This window comes from Bos taurus, chromosome Y (assembly GCF_002263795.3).
Source record: "Bos taurus isolate L1 Dominette 01449 registration number 42190680 breed Hereford chromosome Y, ARS-UCD2.0, whole genome shotgun sequence".
NCBI classification, from domain to species: Eukaryota; Metazoa; Chordata; class Mammalia; order Artiodactyla; family Bovidae; genus Bos; species Bos taurus.
Window position 1 is genome coordinate 59,281,860 of NC_082638.1, and position 8,636 is coordinate 59,290,495.

General features: G+C 43.6%; 1 pseudogene; it reads right to left on the reverse strand.

Moving 5' to 3' along the window:
* Positions 1-2,856: 2,856 nt before the first annotated feature.
* Positions 2,857-3,809, reverse strand: LOC132344564 (etoposide-induced protein 2.4 homolog; annotated as a pseudogene).
* Between the last annotated feature and the right edge of the window lie 4,827 nt (positions 3,810-8,636).

An 8,636-nucleotide genomic window follows, 5' to 3' on the forward strand; every position in this document is an offset into this window, starting at 1 on the left:
CTGTCTGACTAGATTGCCTGGAGCACAGAATGCCTCAGTCCACACTGGACTCTCAAGGGGTGTTGATAGTTGGCAGCTGCTATTCGGTGGAGGAAAACCTTACACGACACATCCAAGTGTGCAGTCAACTCTAAGAGCACCTAGCCTTTAGGGCCCAAGTGAAAGCCCTAGAGAGCCTGGGACACAAGTCACGGCAAGTCTCCAGAGGATGACCATCCATCCAGTCAACGAAGACTATCTCTGCACTCCACTCGAGGACAGGTTAGAGCTAAAGCCAGCCCTGGTCCTGAAGCACTGGCAGGAAATATTAGGCCCTGGGGGACCCTGTCCTAAACTTTTCTTGTCTTTAACTTCTTTGCAATGCCTTACGGAAACTTCTGAATGTGGGTAAATGCCATGCAGTCCCTAGAATGAGCCCAGTCTAAGGTCCCGAAAACCATGCCCCAGTATGCCATCTCACACCCGCTGTAGAGTTATCACACCATAGTTTCTGCTTTGTTTTGTTTTGAACTAGGGCTGGGAAAGACAGGTACCAGCCTGCCGGAGCCCCACGGATTCTTGGACGTTTACAGATTCAGAGAGTAAGAAGACCTGTTTCCAGTGTCTCCTGGGCTGCTTGTTCAGAAAGCACCCAGAGACGGCCAAGCCTTGCCTTCTAGCGCTGTAGATGCGTCTCTGTAGAAGGGGCAAAGCTGGGGTGTACATGCTCAAATGCAAAAGCTGGCCCTGGGCAGGAGATCTCATGCAGGGCACCGTGAAGAGGACATCCATAAAACCTGTGAACTTTACCCTTTGCCCTCAAAAGAGGTGCTGCTTCAGGGAGAAAAGTTGTAGAGTGAGAACTTCATGTGGGACAGAACGTCATGTGGGACATCACCCTCAGGCATGCCCACGGTGGAGCCCTTCTATCTGGGATGAGAGGACAACAGTGGGGGGACAGACGAACTCTGCCTACTCCATTTGTGCCAGTCTGTCTTTTGCTCAATCCAGAGGTGGACGCGATTCCAGAAAGCAGTCATCTACTTCAGAAGGACCACCCTAAGTGCTGACCAGTCCTTCAGTGAGCTCCATATGCTCCAGGTGTTCCCACTGGCCCTTGGCCCACACAGTAGTGGCAAAGCCCTAGATGAAGGACAGCTCCCTTGTGGTTGAAAACATTCTGTGCTGAGCCGTCCCGCAAGGAAGAGAAACGGTCACCACAGGGCTGGTGAGAAAAATGTTTTTCCTACAGCTTGGCCTGGCAGAGGGCCTTGGGCAAAGGCCTTAAGCCTTCCTGGAAAAAGGGATATTGACCCCTGAGCTGCAGCAGCAGCAGCAGCAGCAGCAGCAGCAGCAGCAGCAGCAGCAGCAGCATGGGACACAGAGCACATGGCTGCGTAGGCTCGCCCTAACAGCCTCTTTCCCCTCACTTCTGCCCCTGGACACGCTGTACCGAAGCTGAGTTCCTGGAAAAAATAACAGAGTTCACATGAGCTCTAACATCTACGATGGGATCTGTTTTCCTTTATCTGATTCCTTGCATTTTCTCTTTTCCCCTGGTCACTTTTGCCAGAAACTAATATCCTCACTGCCTTCCCACCCCTCACTTTCTCCCTAGGCCACAGCCCTCCTCCATATACCTTATACACGATCCCCTAAGATGTTACCTGGAACCCCAGCTCTGGGAAGCGGACTCTCAGCAAAGCTGACCGTGCACTCATATACACACTCATACACATGTGGCCTTCGAGGTTCATAGCGAGTTCAATGTTAAGGCTTTTCCCTTGTTCTGTACTCTTATTCAAGTGTCTGATGATAGGCAACAGAGAAGATACCCGGGCCACCACCTTCCAACAGAATTGCGTTCCACTGTTTCAATCTCTGGCCCTTGTTCACCAGACCCTTTCCACGAACATCCACATTTCCCTTGTAAAACCAGACCCACAGTCAATGGGCCCCTCGTCTTCCTTCTCCATCCTCCCCAACCCCCACCCCACGGGAAGAACTGCACCCCCTGACACAACCCCAACATATGACTTAGCCCCCTCTACGAATCTCCACGGACTGGTAATTCCCACGCGGTGGACTGACTCTCCTACATGCAGCTGAAGTGTTTGTCCTGAGGACCTGCCCAAACAATACGCGCCCACATGCAGCTGATGCTTTTTATTTTTCCTTTGCAATTAATTCAGGTTTACTGGTGTCTCACTCTCGATCCACTTCATCACCAGACCACTCTTCACTACTTTCCCGTCCAAGAGAACTATGCTGGCCATTGGTCTTCACGTGAAGCAGCTTCTTCGGTTTTCTATTTTAGGTGAAGGGGGGCACACCATCGTAAGTGTCTCAAAAGCTGGGGGGAGGGGGTTCCTTGCAAAACAGAGAGAGACAGAGATATGTACACTTACCCTCCCCGAAAACACTAAAGACAGCTTGATTCTTTCAAGTCAGTTCCCAGGGGGGCGTGTCTGTGAACGTTTACATGCCCTAGAAGCACATAGTAAAAAACGGGTATCCCAGTCTTCAGCGTAGAACTATTTACAATAGCTAGGACGTGGAAGCAGCCTATGTGTCCATCAGCAGATGAAGGGATAAGGAAGTTGGAGTACACATACACAGCGGTGTCTTACACAGCTCTAACACGGAACGCATCCATGTCAGTTCTAATGAGATGGAATGAACGTGGAGCCTGCTATACTGCGTGAAGTAAGTCAGAAAGAGAAAGACAAACACTGTCCGTTAACACAAATATATGGAGTTGAGGACCTTGTAGGTGGTGCTGGGCAGCAAAGAAGAAACAGACATATAAAGAACAGACTTTGGCCTCAGTGAGAGATGGTGACGGTGGGTTAATGTGAGAAAGTAGCCCAAAAAGGTTTACATTAGCTTATGCAAAACAGATGACCAGTGCGAGTTTGACAGGTGGAGCAAGGCAACCAAAAGAAAGAGGATAGAGAAGAGGCAGCCACAATGCAGGAGAGTGCATTGCCATCTTACAATGGAAATCCAGGGGTAAACCAAATCCAAAGTAGTAAGGGCAGTTTCTTTCTATGTTGATACTGCTGGGGCATTCCAGTTCCTTTATTGAACCAATGATTTTCAAAGCAATACCAACGATTTTCAAAGCAACATAATGGGTACGGAAGTGAATAGAGAAGGGATGTATGCAGGAGACTAAGCAACTGGCCAAAATGAATGGTAAAGAGGCTGACAAACATACCCTGGAGGAGGAAGAGAGACTGCAGTGAAAGGCTAAAGAGCATGTCAGCAGTTACTCTGCTGTTAGCGAATGGGTGAGGTTCCCTCCTTGACCTCTCAAATGCCAGGTCAGCTAAATCCTGGAACCAAATCATGTTCACAACATTGATGAGAATGAAGTGGGGGAGCACAAAGAGAGATCACTGAGCTGAAGAACTTCAGCTATGACCAAAAATCTCCATGTAGAGATGGATTACCAATAATATGGGCCACTACTGACTGAAGCACAGGACTGAAAAGTCCATAAAACAAGAGGAGACTGAATCAGAAAACTCCAGCATCACAAGTGCAGCAGTGAGAAGTTCTCCCAACAACATTTGGCTCACTTTCCTGCTTCCTCTCTGTGCTCTGGGCTTCCCCCTGAGCCAGGATACTGCTTGCCCTTTTTTGATGCTACTCCTCCCTCTTTTGTTGAATTTGAGCATCCAACTTTGAGACGGTACAAATTCCCAAGACAGAGTCTGATTTCCCTGGCAAGGTCCTGCAGAAAGGTTGTGACATTCAGCCATCACTTCACTGTCCAAACTATCAACTACAGAAAGGAGAGAAAGAGGTTTCCCCAAATATTTCATCATGAAGGACTCAGTAGCTTCTCTATCTTGGCTCTGGCTCCAGCTGCAACCCTTATCCACCACTGGCCTCTGGCTCCTTTGAGCTACTCCACTCCTGGCCACCAGTTCCTACCCAGGCATTCCCAGGGCAGGGGACACTGTGTCTGCACTGCAGTGTACATTTTTGTATCACAATAAATGGCTGATTTATTCTGATAAGTGTACAGAAAGTGACAAATCACTGTCATGTGTATGAATCATTTTTTAAATCACTGGAGCATGTTCTCATGGCAGCGATCATAATGCTTTATTTCCAGTAATGCTTTTCAAATGTGTACTCTCATTGGTTAATGTAGTAATTCTTTATTTGAACTGATTATCATCTGATTATTAGTTGACTGTAACTGCTTACGTGTTTTAATTTTTGTAACATTAGTTACTGCAATATCAGTAAAATCCATCAATGGCATTTACTTTCCAAAAGAGATATGAAAACAAAGGGCCCATTTTACCTGGTGAAATGAAAAAAGGTAACTAATACTAATAGAGCCATAGGAAAACTTTCAAGTAAGAATATAGTAATATAGACATATTCTATTAGAATGGTTCTGTAGTAAGACATTAATACTAATAGACTGGTAAGCATTACATTAAAAACGATTTTCTAAACTATATCTTATACAAATATATTAAGGTGTGTTTACCTTTGGTGCATGATTTCACTGCTGAGTTGTTCACCTACATGTTCTTGACTGCTTAGTTGTCTCTGACTCTTTGCAACTCCATGGCCTGTAACCTGCCAGGCTCCTCTGTCCATGGACTTCTCTGGGCAAGAATACTGGAGAGGGTTGACATTTCCTTCTTCAGGGGATCATTCTGAGCCAGGGATCAAACTCAGGTCTTCTGTATTGGAGGAAGATTCTTTTCCACTGAGTCATCACAGAAGCTCCATTTACCTACAGTATGTTTGCTCAGTCTTGTCCCATTCTTTGAGACCCCATGGACTGGGGCTCGCCAGTGCCCCAGTGCTCTTCTGTCCATAGGCTTCTTAAGGCAAGAATACCAAAATGGGTTGCCATTTCCTTCTCCATGGATTTACCTAAAGAAGATATATTAGAAAGATCAATCACTACTTTAGAAGAACCAGTCAACACTATATTACTTATTTATAATGGCTTACTAAGAAATTCTAAGTATTTTTGTAAACGGGGAAATATAAAGATTAGTAGACATCAGTATTAAAATAAGACATAAGCACTGAAAATGGAGCTATAGTATTGCTTTATAAGAATAGTAAAATTTAATATACTTACATATATATGTATATAAGTATATTAAATTTCATATATGTATAAATATTTATGTACATATGTGCATATTGGAGAAGGCAGTGGCACCCCACTCCAGTACTCTTGCCTGGAAAATCCCATATACAGAGGAGCCTGGTAGGCTGCAGTCCATGGGGTCGCTAACAGTCGGACACGACTGAGTGACTTCCCTTTCAATTTTCACTTTTCACTTTCACGCATTGGAGAAGGAAATGGCAACCCATTCCAGTGTTCTTGCCTGGAGAATCCCAGGGATGGCAGAGCCTGGTGGGCTGCCCTCTATGGAGTCGCAGAGAGTCAGACACGACTGAAGCGACTATGTGTATATATGTATGTATGTGTATATATATATATACATATATATATATATATATATATATATAATGGCTATATAAACTAGATAAATTCTAAAGAAACCCTTGGAAAATAAGTTTTAGTTCTCTCCTTCGTTAAGTGTATTTTCTTCTATTAGATATGATTTTACATGTTAATTCCTAGAAGGAAGAATTTTATATAGGGAAAAATAATCTGTCAGCAGAGTTCTTTCAGGTATAGACATGCATTAGCTGAGGTGACAGAAATTGCAGAGTTTGTCCTTAGTGGATCTCTTCATTTTGTTACTTTTGGGATTTTTAGTGAAAAACATTACCTTTATTTGCTTAATGAGAAAATTCCAAATATGTTTACTTCAAAGACACTAAGGCTTTTAACTCCTAAATGGTTTAAATATTTTCATTATTTATCCTTTTCTTTTGTATTAAGAAAAAGGGAAATCACACAATTAAAGAATATGCCACTCAAGAGTGGTCATATTGGTGACATATGAGACGGCAATAAATTATGAAAACATGTGATGGTAGAAGTTCTCTTTTGTATTTTATAGTGATTAAGTTAACCCGACTGGTAAACCTAGTAGAATATTTTGCTCTTTTTATTTTTGGTTTATTTTTTTTTTTTTTTAGACTTTCCCTCAAAGGTCTCCATTTACCCCTCCTCCACCTCTGTATTTTCTTCCTGCCCTACTTTCTCTGCGGCTCATCTCGCGATACATCCAGGTTCCTTACGCTCGTCTCCTCGTGCCGTACATCCGGTTCTTTATGCGCTTGACGGAAGAGGCAGGGCTGCGTTCAAAATTAGTTTAGCTAGCAGTCGACTCAGGGGCTTTGGTGGTGTGTGTTCGGAAGACCGAGACAAAAAAAAAAGTAAAGAATTGGGCATTTTAAGATCAAAAAACAGATTTATACCTTATGAGAACATGTTTATAGGTATAGTGTCAGTTTTTACTGGAGAAAAATGGTAACTCAGACTGACTTTTCCTGTCAGGTTTTTTCCCGTAAGACCTAATAGCTGAGTGTATGTATATATATGTGTGTGTGTGTGTGTGTACATTATCTTGAAAAGTCTTATTAGTTTATTTCTTGAAAAATATCTTTAATTTTTATTCCTTGGAGAATCAGTGCCTGAAGTAGCAATGGAAAGCCAGTGAAGTTTGAGGGTTCTTTTGTCTGAATGGAGGGCTTGGGGATGCGATGGACGAGGTGGGGGCGGAGCGGGGGTGGGATGAAGAAGGGGGTTTGAAATGTCTGGATGTTGGCTGTGGGAGGAAATACTGGGCGTATACTCCTACCCTGGGACTGAGAAAGCTGTTTTTGCTTTGTAACTTTTCTTTGATGTATAAGGCTGGATCTTTCTCCACAAGCTTATGGCTACTAGGGCGGGATGTTGGTTGCTTTCGGTGTGTAATTCATTTTTTCCCTGTTGGTTTGGGGCTGCTAGTCGTGTGCAGTGTTGCCTTGGTGTGCAGTTCGGCTTTTTTCCGTTGGTTTGGGGCTGCTAGTCATGTGGAATGTTGCGTTGGTTTCTCGCAAAATGTGGCTTTGGTGTGTAATGCGGCTTTTTTGCTGTCCACTTGGGGCCGCTGCTTCAGTCGTCTCTGACTCTGTGCGACCCTATAGACCGCAGCCCACCAGGCTCCCCCGTCCCTGGGATTCTCCAGGCACGAATACTGGAGTGGGTTGCCATTTCTTTCTCCAGTTGGGACCGCTAGTCATGCAGAATGTTGCTTTGGTGTGTAATGCATTTTTTCCCCCGTTGGCTGGTGCCTGTTAGAGGCGCGGAATGCTTCTTTGGTGTGTAATGCGAAATTTCTCCCTCCGCTAGGGTCTTCTAGTTGTGCAGAATGTTGCTCTGGTGTGTAGTTTGGCTTTTTTCCGTTGGCTTGGGGCTGCTAGTTGTGCGGAATGCTACTTTGGTGGGTAACGCGGCTTTTCTCCCTCCACTTGGGGCTGCTAGTTGGGCTGAATGTTGCTCTAGTGTGTAATTTGGCTTTTTTGTTTGTTTGTTTGTTTGTTTCCCTTGCCTTGGGGCTGCTAGTTTACCGGACTGTTGCTTTGGTGTGTAAACCGGCTTTTCTCCCTTGGCTTGGGGCTGCTAGTTGCGGGGGCTTAGTCGTGCAGAATGTTGCTCTGGTGTGTAATTCGCCTTTTCTCCGTTGGCTTGGGGCTGCTAGTTGTGCGGAATGCTGCTTTGGTGGGTAACGCGACTTTTCTCCCTCCACTTGGGGCTGCTAGTTGGGCTGAATGTTACTCTAGTGTGTAATTTGGCTTTTTTTTTTTTTTTTTTTTTCCTCCTTGCCTTGGGGCTGCTAGGGCACCGGACTATTGCTTTGGTGTTTAACCTGGCTTTTCTCCCTTGGCTTGGGGCTGCTAGTTGTGGGGGCTGTTGCTTTGGTGCCTAATCCAGCTTTTCTCTCTTGGCTTCTGGCTACTAGTCATGGGATATTGCTTTGGTGTATAACTCAGATTTTCTCCCTTGCCTTGAGTCTGCTAATTGCGCATCTGGATGTAACAGCCCAGGCTCCATTTTGTTTCACGTGCACTCTTTTTTTTTTTAAACAGTTTTTCTCTGAGATAGTGACAGTAGTTGAAAAACTTAACCAGTATACCGAACCATTTTACTTATATGACTTAAAACTAAAGTTTTCAAATGTTGAACTGTTGATTAACTTAACGAAAATGGTCAAATTTTAATGTTCATAAAAGTTAACATTATTTTGTCTGGAGCTATGATTCTTAGTTTACCAAAATAAGTAACCACAGGTTAAATTTTCCTCAGCAAAGTATTTTATTCTCTTGTGGCTTTTATGACTTAGTATTGTAGAAGTTTTTAAATTTAAGTGTATTTTACAGATTATTTGTTGTGTAATCAATATAAACGTGAGAAAATGGGGAAATTTGAAAATGTGTTTAGTGTATTTTATGTACATTTTATAAAACTTAGATACTGTATTTAGGTTTTAATGAGTGAATTCTTTAAACACTGCAGCTCAAAACAGTTTTCCAGCAGCCTTCTAATGTAATTTAAACTTACAGGTTTTTGTTATCTGTAAAAAAACAGCATTCATTAGGTCAGGGCTTGTTTTCCTTTTTGCGTTACAAGCTTCCTTGTATTTTAAGTAAACATTTTTAAAAGTTCAGTTCTTTTTAAATGATATTGGAACATTTTGGCTCATAATTTGTTC